At 39.2% G+C, this 24,301-nt stretch overlaps 2 non-coding genes across 2 annotated transcripts; one reads left to right on the top strand and one right to left on the bottom strand.

Annotated features, from left to right (window-relative positions):
- Positions 1-12,974: 12,974 nt before the first annotated feature.
- On the top strand, positions 12,975-13,082 carry LOC130952614 (small nucleolar RNA R71). The gene has a single exon (XR_009074791.1). It is a non-coding gene; the product is annotated as a small nucleolar RNA R71 (small nucleolar RNA).
- Positions 13,083-22,624: 9,542 nt separating this feature from the next.
- On the bottom strand, positions 22,625-22,732 carry LOC130953935 (small nucleolar RNA R71). The gene has a single exon (XR_009076095.1). It is a non-coding gene; the product is annotated as a small nucleolar RNA R71 (small nucleolar RNA).
- Between the last annotated feature and the right edge of the window lie 1,569 nt (positions 22,733-24,301).

The raw sequence follows: 24,301 nt of genomic DNA, 5'->3' as shown, positions 1-24,301 counted from the left end.
AATTCTTTTCATATCTTCTCAAACCTCCTTTAAAATTTTCGAAATCTCTCCCCCTCCCTTATAAATATTCATTCGGCCATCCCCCTTTCCACACCATTCGAATTTGCTCTCCTCATCTTTCTCCTCTTTCTTTTCTTTTGCTTGAGGACAAGCAACCCTCTAAGTTTGGTGTGTTTTTCCATGATCACTAAGCTAAGGCTCAATTTGATCATGGCTCCCAAAGGAAAACAAACCAATTCAAGAGGCAAGAAAGAGAATGCTCCAAAGGATCCTTGGAGTCAAGAGAGGTTCTTAACCAAAGAACATGCAGACCATTACCACAAAATAATGGGTCTAAGGTCAGTGATCCCGGATGTTAAATTTGATTTGAAAGAAGATGAATATCTGGAGATCCAAGAGCAAATTCGAAACAGAGGATGGAAAGTTCTTACCAACCCTGAGACAAAGGTTGGAAGAAACATGGTTCAGGAATTCTACTCAAATCTGTGGCTGACAGATAAGCAGAGAATGACTGGAACTACTTTTCATACCTACAGAACTATGGTCAGAGGGAGAATTATTTACTTCCATCTGGACAAAATAAGAGAGGTCTTCAAATTGCCTCAACTACAAGATGATCCTGAATCCTTTAATAGGAGAATGGTGAGAGTAGATAAGGGGTTGGATCAAGTTCTAGAGGACATATGCCTCCCTGGAACCAAGTGGATGACCAATTCAAAAGGTGTCCCAAACCAACTCAAGAGGGGAGATCTCAAACCAGTTGCAAGAGGTTGGTTGGACTTGATAGGGCGTTCTATTTTGCCCACTAGTAACCGTTCTGAGGTTACTATCAAGAGAGCAGTGATGATTCATTGCATTATGCTGGGAAAAGAAGTGGAGATTCATCATCTGATTGCTTGTGAGATTCACACAATTGCAAACAAGAACTCCACTGAAGCCAAACTGGCTTACCCAAGCTTAATCTCTTTGCTATGTAAAGATGCTGGGGTGAGGATGGGAGTAGATGAATTCATCCCAATTGAACACTCAATCACCAAGAAGTCAATGGAAGGACAAATGCAAGATAACTCTATCAAAAGGAGGGCGCAGGAGTTCCTCCCTAAACTTCCTGAAATTGACTACTGGACCTGCCTAGAAGCATCTGTTGCCAAGCTGCAAGAACCTATGGAACAAATTAACGAAGAACAGCAGAATCAAAACTGCATGCTCTGCAAATTGCTGAAAGAACAAGAGAAGCAGGGCGTGAGCTACAGGAGCTGAAGCACCAGAAGCTCTCCCTTGAAAGGTCAAATACCCCACAAGTTGAGGGAGCATCCACTTCTCAAAATCAAGGTTGTTGAGTCCTAACTCTGTGATAACCTCTATCATTAGGAGTCTATTTAAATTTTTTTCTATTACTATTAGTCTTATCTTATATTTATTTTTTGAGTCTTGTTCTTAATTCATGATTAATAAAATTTAAGGTTCATGTCTTAAAGCTATGAATGTCCTATGAATCCATCACCTCTCTTAAATGAAAAATGCTTTAATCACAAAAGAACAAGAAGTACAGGATTTCGAATTTATCTCTGAAACTAGTTGAATTAGTTTGATGTGGTGACAATACTTTTTGTTTTCTGAATGAATGCTTGAACAGTGCATATGTCTTTTGAATTTTTCGATTAAAGAATGTTAAACTTGTTGGCTCTTGAAAGAATGATGGAAAAGGAGAAATGTTATTGAGGATCTGAAAAATCATCAAATTGATTCTTAAAGCAAGAAAAAGCAAAAAAAAAAAGCGAAAAAATATATATATATATATATATTTAATAAAAAGTGATCCAAGGCAAAAAGAGTGTGCTTAAGAACCCTGGACACCTCTAATTGGGGACTCCAGCAAAGCTGAGTCACAATCTAAAAAGGTTCACCCAGTTATGTGTCTGTGGCATATATGTATCCGGTGGTAATACTGGAAGACAGAGTGCTTTGGGCCACAGCCAAGACTCATAAAATAGCTATGTTCAAGAATTATCATACTTAACTAGGAGAATCAATAACACTATCTGAATTCTGAGTTCCTATAGATGCCAATCATTCTAAACTTCAAAGGATAAAGTGAGATGCCAAAACTGTTCAGAAGCAAAAAGCTAATAGTTCCGCTCATCTAATTGGAGCTAAGTTTCTTTGATATTTTGGAGTCCATAGTATATTCTCTTCTTTTTATTCTATTTGATTTCAGTTGCTTGCGGACAAGCAACAATTTAAGTTTGGTGTTGTGATGAGCGGATAATTTATACGCTTTTTGGCATTGTTTTTAGTATGCTTTTAGTATATTTTAGTTAGTTTTTATTATATTTTTATTAGTTTTTAGTTAAAATTCACTTTTCTGGGCTTTACTATGAGTTTGTGTGTTTTTCTGTGATTTCAGGTATTTTCTGGCTGAAATTGAGGGACCTGAAAAAAAATCTGATTTAGAGGCTGAAAAGGACTGCAGATGCTGTTGGATTCTGACCTCCCTGCACTCGAAGTGGATTTTCTGGAGCTACAGAAGCCCAATTGGCGCGCTCATAATTGCGTTGGAAATTAAACATCCTGGGCTTTCCAGCAATGTATAATAATCCATACTTTGCCCGAGATTTGATGGCCCAAACCGGCATTGCAAATCAGCTTCAGAATTCCCGATGTTTAACGCCGGAACTGGCACAAAAATTGGAGTTAAACGCCCAAACTGGCATAAAAGCTGGCATTTAACTCCAGAAAAAGTCTCTACACATGAAAGCTTCAATGCTCAGCCCAAGCACACACCAAGTGGACCCCGGAAGTGGATTTTTACGTCATTTACTCATTCCTGTATATCCTAGGTTACTAGTTCATTATTAATAGGACCTTTTGACATTGTATCTCTACCTCATGACACTTTACATGTTTCTTATTGTATCTTCTACGGCATGAGTCTCTAAACCCCATGGTTGGGGGTGAGGAGCTCTGGTGTGTCTTGATGGATTAATGCAATTACTACTGTTTTTTATTCAATCATGCTTGCTTCTATTCTATGATATCACTTGTTCCTAAACCTGATGAATGTGATGATCCGTGACACTCATCATCATTCTCACCTATGAACGTGTGCCTGACAACCACCTCTGTTTTACCTTAGATTGAGTAGATATCTCTTGGATTCCTTAATCAGAATCTTCATGTTATAGGCTAGAATTGATGGCGGCATTCAAGAGAATCTGGAAGGTCTAAACCTTGTCTGTGGTATTCTGAGTAGGATTCAAGGATTGAATGACTGTGGCGAGCTTCAAACTCCTGAAGGCTGGGCGTTAGTGACAGACGCAAAAGAATCACCGGATTCTATTCCGACCTGATTGAGAACTGACAGATGAATAGCCGTGTTGTGACAGAGCGCGTTGAACATTTTCACTGAGAGGATGGGAGGTAGCCATTGACAACGGTGAATTGCATCTTTCAAAATTCAGATTTATCTTTTTCAAATATCTTTCATATATTTTCAATTTTAAATTGCATCTTTTTCCTATCATACTTATCTTTTACAAATTATATCTTCTATCATATCTTCTTCAAAATTTTCGAAAACCCACCCCCTCCCTTTAAATCCACGTTCGGCTCCCTCCTCTCCTCCACAATTCGAACTTGGCTCTCCATCCATCCCTCTCCTTTCCTTTCTTTTACTTGAGGACAAGCAAACCTCTAAGTTTGGTGTGTTTATCTGTGATCACTAAACCAATACCCATTAAGATCATGACTCCTAAGGAAAAACAAACCACTCCAAGAGGCAAGAAAGAGAATATTCTAAAACTACTTTGGAATCAAGGGAAGTTTTTAACCAAAGAACATTCAGACCATTACTACAAAATAATGGGTCTAAACTCAGTGATCTCGGAAGTTAAATTCGATCTGAAAGCAGACGAATATCTGGAGATCCAAGAGTAAATTCGAAACAGGAGCTGGGAAATCCTAGCTAATCCTGAAATAAAGGTAGGAAGAAATATGGTTCAGGAATTCTACTCTAATCTGTGGCAAACAGACAGGCAGAGAATAGCTGGAACCGCCTTCTATGACTATCGAACTTCGGTCAGAGGGAAGATTGTTCACCTCCACCATGACAAAATCAGGGAGATCTTCAAGCTACCTCAGCTGAAAGATGACCCAGACTCCTTTAATAGGAGAATGATGAGAACAAATAAGGGCTTAGATGAAATTCTAGAGGACATATGCCTCCATGGAACCAAGTGGACAACCAACACATAGGGTGTCCCAAATCAACTCAAGAGAGGAGATCTCAAACCAGTCGCCAGAGGCTGGCTGGACTTTATTGGGCATTCTATACTGCCCACTAGTAACCGCTCTGAAGTCACCATCAAAAGAGCAGTAATGATCCATTGCATTATGTTGGGAAAAGAAGTAGAAGTTCATCAGCTGATCTCTTGTGAACTTTACACAATTGCAAACAAGAACTCCAAAGATGCCAAATTGGGTTATCCAAGCTTAATCTCTATGCTATGTAAAGATGCTGGGGTAAAGATGGGAGTAAATGAGTATATCTCAGTTGAGCAACCAATCACCAAAAAGTCAATGGAAGGACAACAAGTGCAGGACGACACCATCAAGAGGAAAGCACAGGAGTTCCTCCCGGAAATCCCTCAAATTGAATACTGGGAGCGTCTTGAAGCATCTGTCACCAAGTTGCAAGAAGCTATGGACCAACTAAAGGAAGAACAGCAAAATCAAAGCAGCATGCTTTGCAAACTACTTGGGGAACAAGAAGAGCAAAGGCGTGAACTTAAGGAACTGAAGCGTCAGAAGCTATCTCTTGAAGGGCCAAGCACCCCACAGATTAAAGGAGCATCCACCTCCCAAAATAAAGGTTGTTGAGTCCTAATCTTAGCCTTAACTCTGTGATAATTGTTCTTATTAGGAATTTACCTTAGAAGTTATATATGAGTAGTAGTAATTAGTATCTCTATTTTGATTCTATCTCCAATTAAACTATAATTTATTTTTCCCTTCATCATCAAACATGAATAAAATAGTAGATTTTTAGAATAAGGAGGCAACAATTTTTTCTCGAGTTTTTAATAAGGAAAATTCTAATTATTTATATGTGGTGGCAATACTTTTTGTCTTCTGAATGAATGCCTGAACAGTTCATATTTTTTTGATATTGAATTTTATGAATGTTAAAATTGTTGGCTCTTGAAAGAATGATGAACAAGAGAAATGTTATCGATGATCTGAAAAATCATGAAATTGATTCTTGAAGCAAGAAAAAGCAATGAAAAAAAAAGAGAAGGAGCAGTAGAAAAAGCCAATAGCCCTTTAAACCAAAAGGCAAGGGTAAAAAGGATCAAAGGCTTTGAGCATCAATGGATAGGAGGGCCCAAGGAAATAAATCCAGGCCTAAGCGACTAAATCAAGTTGTCCCTAACCATGTGCTTGTGGCATGCAGGTCCAAGTGAAAAGCTTGAGACTAAGTGGTTAAAGTCATGATCCAAAGCAAAAGAGTGTGCTTAAGAACTCTGGACAGCTCTAATTGGGGACTTTAGCAAAGCTAAGTCACAATCTGAAAAGGTTCACCAAGTTATGTGTCTGTGGCATTTATGTATCCGGTGGTAATACTGGAAAACAAAGTGCTTAGGGCCACGGCCAAGACTCATAAAGTAGCTGTGTTCAATAATCAACATACTAAACTAGGAGAATCAATAATACTATCTAAATTTTGAGTTCCTATGGATGCCAATCATTCTGAATTTCAAAGGTTAAAGTGAGATACCAAAACTGTTCAGAAGTAAAAAGCTACTAGTCCCGCTCATCTAATTAGAATCTGAGCTTCACTTGAAACTCTGAGATATTATTGCTTCTTGATTTCTTTTTATCCTATTTTATTTATCTAGCTGCTTGGGGACAAGCAACAGTTGAAGTTTGCTATTGTGATGAGCGGATATTTTATACGCTTTTTTGGGGGTAATTTCATGTAGTTTTTAGTATGTTTTAGTTAGTTTTTAGTATATTTTTATTAGTTTTTAGGCAAAATTCATATTTCTGGATTTACTATGAGTTTGTGTGTTTTTCTATGATTTCAGGTATTTTCTGGCTGAAATTGAGGGAGCTGAGCAAAAATCTGATTCAGGCTGAAAAAGGACTGCTGATGTTGTTGGATTCTGACCTCCCTGCACTAGGAATAGATTTTTTGGAGCTAAAGAAGTCCTATTGACGCGCTCTTAATTGGGTTGGAAATTAGACATCCAGGGCTTTCCAGCAATATATAACAGTCCATACTTTGCTCGAAGATAAAAGACGTAAACTGGCGTTTAACGCCAGTTCCATGTTCCATTCTGGCGTTGAACGCCAGAAACAGGTTACTAGTTAGAGTTAAACGCCCAAAACAGGTCACAACCTGACGTTTAACTCCAGAAACAGCTCAGGCACATGAGAAGGTCAAGTCTCAGCCCCAGCACACACCAAGTGGGCCCCAGAAGTGGATTTCTGCACTATTTATCTTAGTTTACTCATTTTCTGTAAACCAAGGTTATTAGTTTAGTATTTAAACAACTTTTAGAGACTTATTTTATACCTCATGACATTTTAGATCTGAACTTTGTACTTTTTGACGGCATGAGTCTCTAAACTCCATTGTTGGGGGTGAGGAGCTCTGCAGCATCTCGATGAATTAATGCAACTATTTCTGTTTTCTATTTGGTGCACGAAATTGTGATCATCAATGGCGCCATCAATATGGTACGCACAATTGCAATCTCAACTCTTTATCACAACTTCGCACAACTAACCAGCAAGTGTACTGGGTCGTCCAAGTAATAAACCTTACGCGAGTAAGGGTCGATCCCACAGAGATTGTTGGTATGAAGCAAGCTATGGTCACCTTGTAAATCTCAGTCAGGCAGACTCAAATGGGTATAGATGATGAATAGAACATAAAGATAAAGATAGAGATACTTATGCAATTCATTGGTGAGAATTTCAGATAAGCGAATGGAGATGCTTTGTCCCTTCCGTCTCTCTGCTTTCCTACTGTCTTCATCCAATCCTTCTTACTCCTTTCCATGGCAAGCTGTATGCAAGGGTTTCACCGTTGTCAGTGGCTACCTCCCATCCTCTCAGTGGAAATGTTCAACGCACCCTGTCACGGCACGGCTATCCAGCTGTCGGTTCTCGATCATGTCGGAATAGAATCCAGTGATTCTTTTGCGTCTGTCACTAACGCCCCACAATCGCGAGTTTGAAGCTCGTCACAGTCATTCAATCATTGAATCCTACTCAGAATACCACAGACAAGGTTTAGACCTTCCGGATTCTCTTGAATGCCACCATCAGTTTTAGCTTATACCACGAAGACTCTGATCTCACGGAATGGATGGCTCGGTTGTCAGGCGAGCGCTCGTTTGTCAGGCGAGCAACAACCATGCATCGTGTATCAGGAATCCAAGAGATATCCACCCAATCTAAGGTAGAACGGAGGTGGTTGTCAGTCACACGTTCATAGGTGAGAATGATGATGAGTGTCACGGATCATCACATTCATCAAGTTGAAGAACAAGTGATATCTTGGAACAAGAACAAGCTGAATTGAATAGAAGAACAATAGTAATTGCATTAATACTTGAGGTATAGCAGAGCTCCATACCTTAATCTATGGTGTGTAGAAACTCCACCATTGAAAATACATAAGAACAAGGTCTAGACATGGCCGTGAGGCCAGCCTCCCAATGATCTAAGAACTAGATGTCCGAAGAAGAAAATACAATCGTAAAAGGTCCTATTTATAGGGAACTAGTAGCTTAAGAATTACAAAGATGAGTAAAAGACATAAAAATCCACTTCCGAGCCCACTTGGTGTGTGTTTGGGCTGAGCAATGAAGTATTTTCGTGTAGAGACTCTTCTTGGAGTTAAACGCCAGCTTTTGTGCCAGTTTGGGCGTTTAACTCCCACTTTGGTGCCAGTTCCGGCGTTTAACGCTGGGAATTCTGAAGGTGACTTTGAACGCCGGTTTGGGCCATCAAATCTTGGGCAAAGTATGGACTATCATATATTGCTGAAAAGCCCAGGATGTCTACTTTCTAACGCCGTTGAGAGCGCGCCAATTGGGCTTCTGTAACTCCAGAAAATCCACTTCGAGTCCAGGGAGGTCAGAATCCAACAGCATCTGCAGTCCTTTTTAGTCTCTGAATCAGATTTTTGCTCAAGTCCCTCAATTTCAGCCAGAAAATACCTGAAATCACAGAAAAACACACAAACTCATAGTAAAGTCCAGAAAAGTGAATTTTAACTAAAAACTAATAAAGATATACTAAAAACTAACTAAATCCTACTAGAAACATACTAAAAACAATGCCAAAAAGCGTACAAATTATCCGCTCATCACAACACCAAACTTAAATTGTTGCTTGTCCCCAAGCAACTGAAAATCAAATACGATAAAGAGAAGATAATATGCAATGAACTCCAAAAACATCTATGAAGATCAGTATTAATTAGATGAGCGGGGCTTTTAGCTTTTTGCCTCTGAACAGTTTTGGCATCTCACTTTATCCTTTGAAATTCAGAATGATTGGCTTCTTTAGGAACTCAGAATCCAGATAGTGTTATTGATTCTCCTAGTTAAGTATGATGATTCTCGAACACAGCTACTTTATGAGTCTTGGCCGTGGCCCAAAGCACTCTGTCTTCCAGTATTACCACCGGATACATACATGCCACAGACACATAATTGGGTGAACCTTTTCAGATTGTGACTCAGCTTTGCTAGAGTCCCCAATTAGAGGTGTCCAGGGTTCTTAAGCACACTCTTTTTGCCTTGGATCACAACTTTATTTCTTTCTTTTTCTTTCTTTTTCTCTTTCTCCCTTCTTTTTTTCGTTTTTTTTTTCACTGCTTTTTCTTGCTTCAAGAATCATTTTTATGATTTTTCAGATCCTCAGTAACATGTCTCCTTTTTCATCATTCTTTCAAGAGCCAACAACTTTAACATTCATGAACCACAAATTCAAAAGACATATGCACTGTTTAAGCATACATTCAGAAAACAAAAGCATTGCCACCACATCAAAATAATTAATCTGTTATAAAATCTGAAATTCATGCAATTCTTCTCTTTTTCAATTAAGAACCTTTTTCATTTAAGAAAGGTGATGGATTCATTGGACATTCATAACTTTAAGGCATAGACACTAATGATCATAAGACACAGACATAGATAAACATAAGCATAGATTTTCGAAAAACAGGAAAATAAAGAACAAGGAGATTAAAGAACGGGTCCACCTTAGTGATGGCGGCTTGTTCTTCCTCTTGAAGGTCTTATAGAGTGTTTGAGCTCCTCAATGTCTCTTCCTTGCCTTTGTTGCTCCTCTCTCATGGTTCTTTGATCTTCTCTAATTTCATGGAGGAGGATGGAATGTTCTTGGTGCTCCACCCTTAGTTGTCCCATGTTGGAACTCAGTTCTCCTAGGGAGGTGTTCAGTTGCTCCCAATAGTTTTGTGGAGGAAAGTGCATCCCTTGAGGCATCTCAGGGATTTCATGATGAGAGGAGTCTCTTGTTTGCTCTATCCTTTTCTTAGTAATGCGCTTGTCCTCATCAATGAGGATGTCTCCTTCTATGTCAACTCCTACTGAATAACAGAGGTGACAAATGAGATGAGGAAAGGCTAACCTTGCCAAGGTAGAGGACTTGTCCGCCACCTTATAGAGTTCTTGGGCTATAACCTCATGAACTTCTATTTCTTCTCCAATCATGATGCTATGGATCATGATGGCCCGGTCTATAGTAACTTCGGACCGGTTGCTAGTGGGAATGATTGAGCGTTGGATGAACTCCAACCATCCCCTAGCCACGGGCTTGAGGTCATGCCTTCTCAATTGAACCGGCTTCCCTCTTGAATCTCTCTTCCATTGGGTGCCCTCTTCACAAATGTCAGTGAGGACTTGGTCCAACCTTTGATCAAAATTGACCCTTCTAGTGTAAGGGTGTTCATCTCCTTGCTTCGTGGGCAAGTTGAATGCCAACCTTACATTTTCCGGACTAAAATCTAAGTATTTCCCCCGAACCATTGTAAGCCAATTCTTTGGGTCCGGGTTCACACTTTGATCATGGTTCTTGGTGATCCATGCATTGGCATAGAACTCTTGAACCATTAAGATTCCGACTTGTTGAATGGGGTTGGTAAGAACTTCCCAACCTCTTCTTCGAATCTCATGTCGGATCTCCGGATATTCACTCTTTTTGAGTTTGAAAGGGACCTCGGGGATCACCTTCTTCAAGGCCACAACTTCATAGAAGTGGTCTTGATGCACCCTTGAGATGAATCTCTCCATCTCCCATGACTCGGAGGTGAAAGCTTTTGCCTTCCCTTTCCTCTTTCTAGAGGTTTCTCCGGCCTTGGATGCCATAAATAGTTATGGAAAAACAAAATGCAATGCTTTTACTACACCAAACTTAAAAGGTTTGCTCGTCCTCGAGCAAAAGAAGAAAGAAAAGAGTAGAAGAAGAAGAAAATGGAGGAGATGGAGGAGGCTTATGTTTCGGCCAAAGGGGGAGAAGTAGTGTTTTAGGTTGTGTGAAAATGAAGAAGTGAAGATGGGTTTATATAGGGGAGGAGAAGGATGGGGTTCGGCTATGGGAGGGTAGGTTTGGGAAGAAAATTGGTTTGAATTTGAATGGTGAGGTAGGTGGGGTTTTATGAAGGATGGATGTGAGTGGTGAAGAGAAAGATGGAATTTGATAGGTGAAGGGTTTTTGGGGAAGAGGTATTGAGGTGATTGGTGAATGGGTGAAGAAGAAAGAGGGTGGTGGGGTTGGTGGGGATCCTGTGGGGTCCACAGATCCTGAGGTGTCAAGGAAAAGTCATCCCTGCACCAGGTGGCGTGCAAAAATGCATCCTGAGCCAATTCTGGCGTTAAACGCCGGGCTGGTGCCCATTTCTGGCGTTTAATGCCAAGTTCTTGCCCTTTTCTGGCGTTTAACGCCAGTCTGGTGCCCCTTTCTGGCGTTAAACGCCCAGAATGGTGCCAGACTAGGCGTTAAACGCCCATCTGCTAGCCTTACTGGCGTTTGAACGCCAACACGGCCTTCCTCCAGGGTGTGCTGTTTTTCCTTCTATTTTTCATTCTATTTTTGCTTTTTCAATTGATTTTGTGACTTCTCATGATCATCAACCTACAGAAAACATAAAATAACAAAGGAAAATAGATAAAATATAACATTGGGTTGCCTCCCAACAAGCGTTTCTTTAATGTCAGTAGCTTGACAGAGGGCTCTCATGAGCCTCACAGATACTCAGAGCAATGTTGGAACCTCCCAACACCAAACTTAGAGTTTGAGTGTGGGGGTTCAACACCAAACTTAGAATTTGGTTGTGGCCTCCCAACACCAAACTTAGAGTTTGACTGTGGGGGCTCTGTTTGACTCTGTTTTGAGAGAAGCTCTTCATGCTTCCTCTCCATGGTGACATAGGGATATCCTTGAGCCTTAAACACAAAGGATTCTTCATTTACTTGAATGATCAATTCGCCTCTGTCAACATCAATCACAGCCTTTGCTGTGCCTAGGAAGGGTCTGCCAAGGATGATGGATTCATCCATGCACTTCCCAGTCTCTAGGACTATGAAATCAGCAAGGATGTAATGGTCTTCAATATTTACCAGAACATCCTCTACAAGTCCATAAGCTTGTTTTCTTGAGTTATCTGCCATCTCTAGTGGGATTCTTGCAGCTTGTACCTCAAAGATCCCTAGCTTCTCCATTACAGAGAGAGGCATGAGGTTTACACTTGACCCTAAGTCACACAGGGCCTTCTTGAAGGTCATGGTGCCTATGGTACAAGGTATTGAAAACTTCCCAGGATCATGTCTCTTTTGAGGTAATCTCTGCCTAGACAAGTCTTCCAGTTCTTTGGTGAGCAAAGAAGGTTTGTTCTCCCAAGTCTCATTACCAAATAACTTGTCATTTAGCTTCATGATTGCTCCAAGGTACTTGGCAACTTGCTCTTCAGTGACATCTTCATCCTCTTCAGAGGAAGAATACTCATCAGAGCTCATGAATGGCAGAAGTAAATTCAATGGAATCTCTATGGTCTCAATGTGAGCCTCAGATTCCCATGGTTCCTCATTAGGGAACTCATTGGAGGCCAGTGGATGCCCATTGAGGTCCTCCTCAGTGGCGTTCACTGCCTCTTCCTCCTCTCCAAATTCGGCCATGTTGATGGCCTTGCACTCTCCTTTTGGATTTTCTTCTGTATTGCTTGGAAGAGTACTAGGGGGGAGTTCAGTAATTTTCTTGCTCAGCTGTCCCACTTGTGCCTCCAAATTCCTAATGGAGGACCTTGTTTCAGTTATGAAACTTTGAGTGGTTTTGATTAGATCAGAGACCATGGTTGCTAAGTCAGAGTGGTTCTGCTTAGAATTCTCTGTCTGTTGCTGAGAAGATGATGGAAAAGGCTTGCCATTGCTAAACCTATTTCTTCCACCATTATTGTTGTTGAAACCTTGTTGATGTCTCTGTTGATCCTTCCGTGAGAGATTTGGATGATTTCTCCATGACGAATTATAGGTGTTTCCATAGGGTTCTCCCATGTAATTCACCTCTTCCATTGAAGGGTTCTCAGGATCATAAGCTTCTTCTTCAGATGAAGCATCCTTAGTACTGCCTGGTGCAGCTTGCATTCCAAACAGACTTTGAGAAATCATATTGACTTGCTGAGTCAATATTTTGTTCTGAGCCAATATGGCATTCAGAGTATCAATCTCAAGAACTCCTTTCTTCTGATTTGTCCCATTGTTCGCAGGATTCCTTTCAGAAGTGTACATGAATTGGTTATTTGCAACCATTTCAATTAGTTTTTGAGCTTCTGCAGGCGTCTTCTTCAAATGAAGAGATCCTCCAGCAGAGCTATCCAATGACATCTTGGATAGTTCAGAGAGACCATCATAGAAAATACCTATGATGCTCCATTCAGAAAGCATGTCAGAAGGACATTTTCTGATCAATTGTTTGTATCTTTCCCAAGCTTCATAGAGGGATTCTCCTTCCTTCTGTCTGAAGGTTTGGACTTCCACTCTAAGCTTACTCAATTTTTGAGGTGGAAAGAACTTTGCCAAGAAGGCATTGACTAGCTTTTCCCAAGAGTTCAGGCTTTCTTTAGGTTGTGAGTCCAACCATATCCTAGCTCTGTCTATTAGTCTTGACAGTGTCACAGATTTGCAAGAATTCAGCTAAAAACTGATGAGGATCTTCCAGTGGAAGTCCATGGAACTTGCAATTCTGTTGTATTAGAGAAACTAATTGAGGCTTAAGCTCAAAGTTGTTTTCTCCAATGGCAGGGATAGAGATGCTTCTCCCATAGAAGTCGGGAGTAGGTGCAGTAAAGTCACCAAGCACCTTCCTTGCATTGTTGGCATTGTTGTTATTTTCGGCTGCCATAGGTTCTTCTTCTTTGAAGATTTCTGTTAGGTCCTCTACAGAGAGTTGTGCCTTAGCTTCTCTTAGCTTTCGCTTCAAGGTCCTTTCAGGTTCAGGATCAGCCTCAACAAGAATGCCTTTGTCTTTGCTCCTGCTCATATGAAAGAGAAGAGAACAAGAAAATATGGAATCCTCTATGTCACAGTATAGAGATTCCTTGAGGTGTCAGAGAAAAAGAAAAATAGAAGGAAGAGGGAGAAGAATTCGAACTTAGTCAGATAGAGTTCGAATTGTGCATTGAGGAGGAGTGAGAAGAGGGGAAGAAATTTTCGAAAATTAAGTAAAAGATTTTAAAAACATTTTGAAAAACTGATTGATAATTTTCGAAAACAAAAAGTGGGAAAGAAATCAAGTGATTTTTGAAAAAGATTTTGAAATAAGAAATTAAAAAATATGATTGAAAACTATTTTGAAAAAGATTTGATTTTGAAAATTAATGACTTGGCTAACAAGAAAAGATATGATTCAAACATTAAACCTTTCTCAACAGAAAAGGCAACTTACTTGAAATGTTGAATCAAATCATTAATTGTTAGAAAGTATCTTTGAAAAAGGAAAGGAATTGATTTTGAAAACATTTGATTTGAAGAGATATGATTTGAAAAAGATTTGATTTTGAAAAATTTTGAAAACTTGAAAAAAAAATTTGATTTGAAAACAGAATCTTCCCTCTTGTGCCATCCTGGAGTTAAATGCCCAGAATGGTATCCATTCTGGCGTTTAACGCCCAAAGCACTACCCTTTTGGGCGTTAAACGCCCAGCCAGGCACCCTGGCTGGCGTTTAAACGCCAATTTTCCTTCTTCACTGGGCGTTTTGAACGCCCAGCTTTTTCTGTATAATTCCTCTGCTGCATGTACTGAATCTTCAGTTCCCTGTATTATTGACTTGAAAATAGAACCAAGATCAAATAAACAATGCATGCAAGACACCAAACTTAAAATGAGACACTAGACTCAACAAGAAACATAAAATATTTTTGGTTTTTTATGATTTTGTAATTTTTTTGGATTTTTCGAAAATTAAGTGGAAAAAGAAAATAAAGGTATCAAAATTCTTAATGAGAATTCCAGGAATCATGCAATGTTAGTCTAAAGCTTTAGTCTAAAGGAATTAGACATGGATAGCCAAGCTTCAGCAGGACATTGCATTCAAGAGCTAAATTGATGAGAATCAATCAGCCTTGGTGATGATAAGAACATCACCTTGAAACACTAGAATTCATTCTTAAGAACTCTGAAGAAAAATACCTAATCTAAGCAACAAAATGAACCGTCAGTTATCCAAACTTAACAATCCCCGGCAACGGCGCCAAAAACTTGGTGCACGAAATTGTGATCATCAATGGCGCCATCAACATGGTACGCACAATTGCAATCTCAACTCTTTATCACAACTTCGCACAACTAACCAGCAAGTGTACTGGGTCGTCCAAGTAATAAACCTTACGCGAGTAAGGGTCGATCCCACAGAGATTGTTGGTATAAAGCAAGCTATGGTCACCTTGTAAATCTCAGTCAGGCAGACTCAAATGGGTATAGATGATGAATAGAACATAAAGATAAAGATAGAGATACTTATGCAATTCATTGGTGAGAATTTCAGATAAGCGAATGGAGATGCTTTGTCCCTTCCGTCTCTCTGCTTTCCTACTGTCTTCGTCCAATCCTTCTTACTCCTTTCCATGGCAAGCTGTATGCAAGGGTTTCACCGTTGTCAGTGGCTACCTCCCATCCTCTCAGTGGAAATGTTCAATGCACCCTGTCACGGCACGGCTATCCAGCTGTCGGTTCTCGATCATGTCGGAATAGAATCCAGTGATTCTTTTGCGTCTGTCACTAACGCCCCACAATCGCGAGTTTGAAGCTCGTCACAGTCATTCAATCATTGAATCCTACTCAGAATACCACAGACAAGGTTTAGACCTTCCGGATTCTCTTGAATGCCGCCATCAGTTCTAGCTTATACCACGAAGACTCTGATCTCACGGAATGGATGGCTCGGTTGTCAGGCGAGCGCTCGTTTGTCAGGCGAGCAACAACCATGCATCGTGTATCAGGAATCCAAGAGATATCCACCCAATCTAAGGTAGAACGGAGGTGGTTGTCAGTCACACGTTCATAGGTGAGAATGATGATGAGTGTCACGGATCATCACATTCATCAAGTTGAAGAACAAGTGATATCTTGGAACAAGAACAAGCTGAATTGAATAGAAGAACAATAGTAATTGCATTAATACTTGAGGTACAGCAGAGCTCCACACCTTAATCTATGGTGTGTAGAAACTCCACCATTGAAAATACATAAGAACAAGGTCTAGGCATAGCCGTGAGGCCAGCCTCCCAATGATCTAAGAACTAGATGTCCGAAGATGAAAATACAATCGTAAAAGGTCCTATTTATAGGGAACTAGTAGCTTAAGAAATACAAAGATGAGTAAAAGACATAAAAATCCACTTCCGGGCCCACTTGGTGTGTGTTTGGGCTGAGCAATGAAGCATTTTCGTGTAGAGACTCTTCTTGGAGTTAAACGCCAGCTTTTGTGCCAGTTTGGGCATTTAACTCCCACTTTGGTGCCAGTTCCGGCGTTTAACGCTGGGAATTCTGAAGGTAACTTTGAACGCCGGTTTGGGCCATCAAATCTTGGGCAAAGTATGGACTATCATATATTGCTGGAAAGCCCAGGATGTCTACTTTCCAACGCAATTGAGAGCGCGCCAATTGGGCTTCTGTAGCTCTAGAAAATCCACTTCTAGTGCAGGGAGGTCAGAATCCAACAGCATCTGCAGTCCTTTTCAGTCTCTGAATCAGATTTTTGCTCAAGTCCCTCAATTTCAGCCAGAAAATACCTGAAATCACAGAAAAATACACAAACTCATAGTAAAGTCCAGAAAAGTGAATTTTAACTAAAAAATAATAAAGATATACTAAAAACTAACTAAATCCTACTAGAAACATACTAAAAACAATGCCAAAAAGCGTACAAATTATCCGCTCATCACTATTCAACACGCTTGTTTCTATCAAAGATGTTCATTCGCAATCTGTGAACGCGTGCCTGACAACCACCTCCGTTCTACCTTCGATTGAATGAGTATCTCTTGGATTCCTTAATCAGAATCTTCGTGGTATAAGCTAGAATCTATTGGCAGCATTCTTGAGAATCTGGAAAGTCTAAACCTTGTGTGTGGTATTCTGAGTAGGATTCAGGGATTGAATGACTGTGACAAGCTTCAAACTCACAAGCGTTGGGCGTAGTGACAGATGCAAAAGGATCAATAGATCCTACTCCAGCATGTGTGAGAACCGACAGATGATTAACCGTGCAGTGACAGCGCACCTGGACCATTTTCCACCAACACAGCTTGCCATAGGAGGAACCTTGTGGTGCACAAAATTGTGATCATCAATGGCGCCATCAACATGGTACGCTCAATTGTAATCTCAACTCTTTATCACAACTTCGCACAACTAACCAGCAAGTGCACTGGGTCGTCCAAGTAATAAACCTTACGCAAGTAAGGGTCGATCCCACAGAGATTGTTGGTATGAAGCAAGCTATGGTCATCTTGTAAATCTCAGTCAGGCAGATTCAAATGGTTATGGAGGATTGATAATTAAAATATGAATAAAACATAAAATAAAGATAGAGATACTTATGTAATTCATTGGTGAGAATTTCAGATAAGCGTATGGAGATGCTTTGTCCCTTCCGTCTCTCTACTTTCCTACTGTCTTCATCCAATCCTTCTTACTACTTTCCATGGCAAGCTGTATGTTGGGCATCACCGTTGTCAATGGCTACAGTCCCGTCCTCTCAGTGAAAATGTTCAACGCGCTCTGTCACAGCACGGCTATTCATCTGTCAGTTCTCGATCATGTCGGAATAGAATTCAGTGATTCTTTTGCGTCTGTCACTAACGCCCCACAATCGCAAGTTTGAAGCTCGTCACAGTCATTCAATCCCTGAATCCTACTCAGAATACCACAGATAAGGTTTAGTCCTTCCAGATTCTCAAGAATGGCCGCCAATGGATTCTAGCTTATACCACGAAGATTCTGATTAAGCAATCTAAGAGATATCCACTCAATCTAAGGTAGAACGGAGGTGGTTGTCAGGCACACGTTCATAGGTGAGAATGATGATGAGTGTCACGGATCATCACATTCATCAAGTTGAGGAACAAGTGATATCTTAGAACAAGAATAAGCTGAATTGAATAGAAGAACAATAGTAATTGCATTAATACTCGAGGTACAGCAGAGCTCCACACCTTAATCTATGAGCAAATAAACAGGTAGCAAAAAGTGTATGCAATCACTTAGGCAATCCAAACAAGGCATACCAAACAAACATATAGATGCATATGATACATGCCTGTCCTATTGGCTGATGAGTCTCATTTGTTGGTTATCAAGCCAACCCGACGTGTCTGGTAGCTAACCCGGGTAAAGTCTCTCTGTTGCACCTTAATACCATTATAGGGAATCCGTGTCCTATCACCATTAGAGGGTATCTGTGCCCTGTCACTATTAGCGGATATCTGTGCCCTGTCACCATTAGAGGATAGTTGTGCCCTGTCACTATTAGAGAAAATCTCTGCCCTATCACCATTAGAGGTTATCTGTGCCCTGTCACAATTAGAGGGTATCGGTGCCCTGTCACCTTTACAACCAGAGAGATAAAATTACAAGCATACTCGCATTTAACATTTTCCATCATGGTTCACTTACCACATTCATTCATTAATCATATATGCATCTCCGGCATACTCGTCACAATTTTTTCAAGCTTCCATAATTAATCAATCATAGCCACAGTCACTGTCTACCAGGGATATAGTGCCCAGTACACTCTTGGAATATAGTACCTGTCACACTCTCCAATCACACACACTATTTATCATTCACCCTCTCACATACACTCACATTTCTTCAATTCATATCTCAAATCAATCTCAAGTTCATCATTTATCATCATCATCATCATCATCATTCACTTCTCATTCAACGTTGCAAACACCTCATTACATAGTTACTCGCTTTATCCACACTTTTCAATTCAAATCCCCCACTTCAAAACCTCTCTACACCTATAAGTCACTATCCCTTCCTAGTTCAACCCACTTCATTAACATTATAACTCAATTATAGGGTCTTAAAGAGTAAAAATGGAGGTTTAGAGGTTCAAAATTAGGTTTTAAAACACAAAACTCACTTTGCTGATTTCAGGGGTTATGCGTACGTGTGGGAATGCATTACTGAAAGGTCACGCATACGCGTGGGCCACACGTATGCATGGTCATACAATTTTTTATGCTCGCATATGCAAGCACTCTTCTTGCATACACGAGATACTGATGAGCGGATAATTTATACGCTTTTTGGCATTGTTTTCACATAGTTTTTAGTGAGATCTAGCTATTTTTTAGTATATTTTTATTAGTTTTTAAGAAAAATTCACATTTCTGGACTTTACTACGAGTTTGTGTGTTTTTCTGTGATTTTAGGTATTTTCTGGCTGAAATTGAGGGACCTGACCAAAAATCTGATTTAGAGGCTGACAAAGGACTGCTGATGCTGTTGGATTCTGACCGCCCTGCACTCGAAATGAAATTTTTGGAGCTACAGGAGTTCAAATGGTGTGCTCTTAATAGTCCATACTTTGCCTGAGTTTAGACGACGCAAATTGGCGTTTAACGCTAGCTTTCTGCCCTATTCTAGTGTTAAACGCCAGAAACAAGTTGCAAGCTAGAGTCAAACGCCAGAAACAAGTTACAAACTGGCGTTTAACTCCAAGGAAGCCCTCTACACGTGAAAGCTTCAATGCTCAGCCCAACCAAACACCAAGTGGGCCCAAAAGTGGATTTCTACATCATTTACTTATTTCTGTAACCCTAGTAACTAGTTTAGTATAAATAGAACTTTTTACTATTGTACTAGGGGTCTTTTCCCTTATTTTCGAATTCATATGCCATTTAGGGAGGCTGGTCATTCAGCCATGCCTGGACCTTGTTCTTATGTATTTTCAACGGTGGAGTTTCTACACACCATAGATTAAGGTGTGGAGCTCTGCTGTTCCTCGAGTATTAATGCAATTACTACTGTTCTTCTATTCAATTCATGCTTATTCTTATTCTAAGATATTCATTCGCACATAAGAACATGATGATTGTGATTATTATGTGACACTTATCACCATTCTCACTTATGAACACGTGATTGACAACCACTTCCGTTCTACATGAAAACAAGCTTGAATGCATATCTCTTGGATTTCTAAACAACGATTCACATCGACTCCCCTCTGACAATGGGGCATCTGAATTTGAGATTAGAGTCTTCGTGGTATAGGCTAGAATCCATTGGCAGCATTCTTGAGATCCAAAAAGTCTAAACCTTGTCTGTGGTATTCCGAGTAGGATTTGGGATGGGGATGACTGTGACGAGCTTCAAACTCGTGACTGTAGGGCTTGGTGAAGACGCAAAAGGATAGTAAATCTTATTCCTACACGATCGAGAACCAACAGCTGATTAGCCATACGATATCTGTGCATGGTATTTTTCATCCGAGATGAGCAATCTGACAGTTGATTAGCCGTACAGAAACCGTAGAGGACCATTTTCACTGAGAGGACGGGAAGTAGCCATTGACAACGGTGACATCCAACATACAGCTTGCCATAGAAAGGAGTATGAAGGATTGGATGAAGGCAATAGGAAAGCAGAGATTCAGAAGGAACAACGCATCTCCATACGCTTATCTGAAATTCCCACCAATGAATTACATAAGTATCTCTATTTTTATTTTATGTTTATTTATCTTTTAAATTATTAAAACTCCAGAACCATTTGAATCCACCTGACTGAGATTTACAAGATGACCATAGCTTGCTTCAAGCCGACAATCTCCGTGGGATCGACCCTTACTCACATAAGGTTTATTACTTGGACGACCCAGTGCACTTGCTGGTTAGTTGTGCGAAATTGTGAAAAAGAGTTGAGATTACAATTGTGCATACAAGTTGTTGGCGCCATTGAGATCACAATTTCGTGCACCAAGTTTTTGGCGCCGTTGCCGGAGATTGTTCGAGTTTGAACAACTGACGGTTCATCTTGTTACTCAGATTAGGTAATTTTCTTCTTGTTTTAACCATTATTTTATTTTCAAAAAAAATTTTCAAAAATCTTTCAAAATTTTTCTTCTTTTTTGTTTTTCTAAATATAGTTTTCGAAAAAAATCCAAAAAAATCATAAAATCATAAAATCAAAAAAATATTTTATGTTTCTTGTTTGAGTTAGTGTCAAGTTATAAGTTTGGTGTCAATTGCATTTTTTTAAAATTTTTGCATTTTTCGAAAAATTCATGCATTGCATTTTTTCATGATCTTCAAGTTGTTCTTAATAAGTCTTCTTGTTTGATCTTCATATTTTCTTGTTTTGTATCTTTTGTTGTTTTTCATATGCATTTTTGAATTCTTAGAGTCTAAACATTAAAAAGTTTTAAGTTCTGTATCTTGCATGTTTTCTTTTCTTGAAAATTTTTCAAAAATAAGTTCTTGATGTTCATCATGATCTTCAAAGTGTTCTTGATATTCATCTTGACATTCATAGTGTTCTTGCATGCATCATTTGTTTTGATCCAAAATTTTCATGTTTTGAGTCATTTTAGTTATTTTTCTCTCTCCTCATTAAAAATTCAAAAATAAAAAAATATCTTTTCCTTATTTTACTCATAATTTTTGAAATCTTTGGGTTGACTTAGTCAAAAAATTTTTAAAATAAGTTGTTTCTTGTTAGTCAAGTCAAGATTTCATTTTTAAAAATCTTGCCTTTTCAAAACTTTTCCAAAAATCAAATCTTTTTTCATTTTTCTTCTATATTTTCAAAAATTTTTTAAAATTGATTTTCAAAATCTTTTTCTTATCATTACTTCAAATTTTCGAAAACTTTACTAACAAATAATGTGATTGATTCAAAAATTTTAAGTTTGTTACTTTCTTGTTAAGAAAGGTTCAATCTTTAAATTCTAGAATCATATCTTTTAGTTTCTTGTTAGTCAAGTAATTAATTTTAATTTTCAAAATCAAGTCTTTCTAAATTTCTTTTTCAAAATAAATTTCAAACATATCTTTTTCAAATCATATCTTTTTCAAAATCAATTTCAAAATCTTTTCTAACTTCTTATCTTTTCAAAATTGATTTTCAAATCTTTTTCAACTAACTAATCAACTTTTTGTTTGTTTTACTATTTCTTATCTTTTTCAAAATCACCTAACTACTTTTCTCTCTCTAATTTTCGAAAATCACCTTCCTCTTTTTCAAAATTCTTTTTAATTAACTAATTATTTTAAATTTTAATTTTAATTTCATTTCTTCTCCTAATTTTCGGATTTTAACTAATAACTAAAATAAAAACAAAAATATTTTTCTTTTTTCTTAATTAAAATTCGAATTCTCCTCTCTCTCTCTCTCTCTCTCTCTCTCTCATCTCTTTCTATTTATTTATTCATTTACTAACACTTCTCTTCATCTTAAAATTCGAACCCTCTCTTTCTCTTTGTGTTCGAATTTTTCTCTTCTCCTTCTTCTATTTTTTTCTTCTTCTACTCACATAAAGGAATCTCTATACTGTGACATAGAGGATTCCTCTTCCTTTTTTGTCCTCTTTTTTTCATATGAGCAGGAGCAAGGACAAGGACATTCTTGTTGAACCAGATCCTGAACCTGAAAGGACTCTGAAGAAGAAGCTAAGAGAAGCTAAAGCACAACAATGCAAGGAAGATGCTTGGTGACTTTACTGCCCCAAATTCCAACTTCCATGGAAGAAGCATCTCAATCCCTGCCATTGGAGCAAATAATTTTGAGCTAAAGCCTCAATTAGTTTCTCTGATACAACAGAATTGCAAGTTTCATGGACTTCCATCAGAAGATCCTTTTCAGTTCTTAACTGAATCCTTGCATATCTGTGATACTATTAAGACTAATAGAGTTGATCCTGAGGTCTACAAGCTTATGCTTTTCCTTTTTGTTGTATGAGACAGAGCCAGAACATGGTTGGATTCTCAACCAAGAGATAGCCTGAACTCTTGGGATAAGCTGGTCACGACTTTCTTAGCCAAGTTCTTTCCTCCTCAAAAGCTTAGCAAGCTTAGAGTGGATGTTCAAACCTTCAGACAGAAAGAAGGTGACTCCCTCTATGAAGCTTGGGAGAGATACAAGTAATTGACCAAAAAGTGTCCTTCTGACATGCTTTCAAAATGGACCATCCTGGATATATTCTATGATGGTCTGTCTGAATTGTCTAAGATGTCATTGGACTATTCTGCAGGTGGATCTATTCACCTAAAGAAAATGCCTGCAGAAGCTCAGGAACTCATTGAAATAGTTGTAAATAACCAGTTCATGTACACTTCTGAAAGGAATCCTGTGAGTAATGGGACGCCTCAGAGGAAGAGAGTTCTTGAGATTGATGCTCTGAATGTCATATTGGCTCAGAACAAAATGTTGACTCCGCAAGTCAACATAATTTCTCAGAGTCTGAATGGATTGCAAAATGCATCCAATAGTACTAAAGAGGCATCTTCTGAAGAAGAAGCTTATGATCCTGAGAACCCTGCAATCGCAGAGGTGAATTACATGGGTGAAGCCTATGGAAATACCTATAATCCCTCATGGAGAAATCATCCAAATTTCTCATGGAAGGATCAACAAAAGCCCCCAACAAGGCTTTAATAATGGTGGAAGAAACAGGTTTAGCAATAGCAAGCCTTTTCCATCATCCTCTCAGTAATAGACAGAGAATTCTGAGCAGAACCCCTCAAGCTTAGCAAACATAGTCTCTGATCTATCTAAGGCCACTCTAAGTTTCATGAATGAAACAAGGTCCTCCATTAGAAATTTGGAGGCACAAGTGGGCTAGCTGAGTAAAAGAATCACTAAAACTCCTCCTAGAACTCTCCCAAGCAATACAGAAGAGAATCCAAAAAGAGAGTGCAAGGCCATAACCTTACTTGGTATGGACGAATGCACAGAGGAGGAGGAGGACGTGAATCCCAGTGAGGAAGACCTCATGGGACGTCCTCTGAACAAAAGGAGTTTCTAATTGAGGAACATAAGGAATCTGAGGCTCATCTTGAGACCATAGAGAGTCCATTGAACCTCCTTTTACCATTCATGAGCTCTGATGACTATTCATCTTCTGAAGAAGATGAAGACATTGTTGAAGGGCAAGTTGCCCAGTATTTAGGAGCAATCATGAAGCTGAATGCCAAGTTATTTGGTAATGAGACTTAGGAGGATGAGCCTCCATTGCTCATTAATGAACTGAATACCTGGGTTTAACACACTTTACCTCAAAAGAAACAAGATCCTGGTAAATTCCTAATTCCCTGTACCATAGGCACCATGACCTTTGAGAAGGCTCTGTGTGACCTGGGGTCAGGCATAAACTTAATGCCACTCTCTGTAATGGAGAAACTGTGAATCTTTGAGGTACATGCTGTCAAATTCTCATTAGAGATGGCAGACAAATCCATGAAAAAGACTTATGGACAGGTAGAGAACGTGATAGTAAAGGTCAAAGGCCTTTACATCCCTGCTGATTTCATAATCCTAGACACTGGAAGGATGAGGATGAATACATCATCCTTGGAAGACCCTTCCTAGCCACAGTAAAAGTTGTGATTGATGTGGATAGAAGAGAGTTGATCCTTCAATTGAATAAGGACTACCTTGTGTTTAAAACTCAAGGATCTCCCTTTGTAACCATGGAGAGAAAGTAAGAAAAGCTTCTCTCAGTGCAGAGTCAAACAAAGAACAGTC

The sequence above is a fragment of the Arachis stenosperma genome, chromosome 9, assembly GCF_014773155.1.
Source record: "Arachis stenosperma cultivar V10309 chromosome 9, arast.V10309.gnm1.PFL2, whole genome shotgun sequence".
Taxonomy (NCBI): Eukaryota; Viridiplantae; Streptophyta; class Magnoliopsida; order Fabales; family Fabaceae; genus Arachis; species Arachis stenosperma.
Note: the sequence above shows the minus strand (reverse complement) of the source record. Positions and strands in the feature narration are given on the sequence as shown.